Source organism: Priapulus caudatus, unplaced genomic scaffold (genome assembly GCF_000485595.1).
Source record: "Priapulus caudatus unplaced genomic scaffold, Priapulus_caudatus-5.0.1 Scaffold48, whole genome shotgun sequence".
NCBI lineage: Eukaryota > Metazoa > Priapulida > Priapulimorpha > Priapulimorphida > Priapulidae > Priapulus > Priapulus caudatus.
In genome coordinates this window covers 2087-2500 of record NW_014577109.1, presented here as the reverse complement: position 1 = coordinate 2500, position 414 = coordinate 2087, and positions in this window count along the sequence as shown.

Here is a 414-nt window from a genome sequence, read left to right as displayed (position 1 = left end):
TTTCATATAAATGATACATGCATGTGTAGCGTACCATAACAGGGGTAGCGCACCGGCTGTCTCACTGTGCTACGTCGATACCCGTATAGCTACCTCGTTTGGCAGACTAAACTAGCTGTTGTCGTTAGTGGTAGTACATCGATATTTTCCTCTGCTCATATATTCTTTACATACTGTCGAAGTTCCAATGTGTCCACGCCGCATCGTACCGGAACGTTTATTGGTTGCCAAGATACAGAGCGGGTACGACTCGAAAACAACATACATATATTGTTCTCAGGCTCATTCAAACGACTGGATTCATTACTTACTCATTACTGACTGGATTCACGACTTATTCATGATGACTGGATTCAAAACATCTAGGAAGCGCCGATTGTTTTCTATGTGTGCGACACTGCGTTGCTGCTGCGT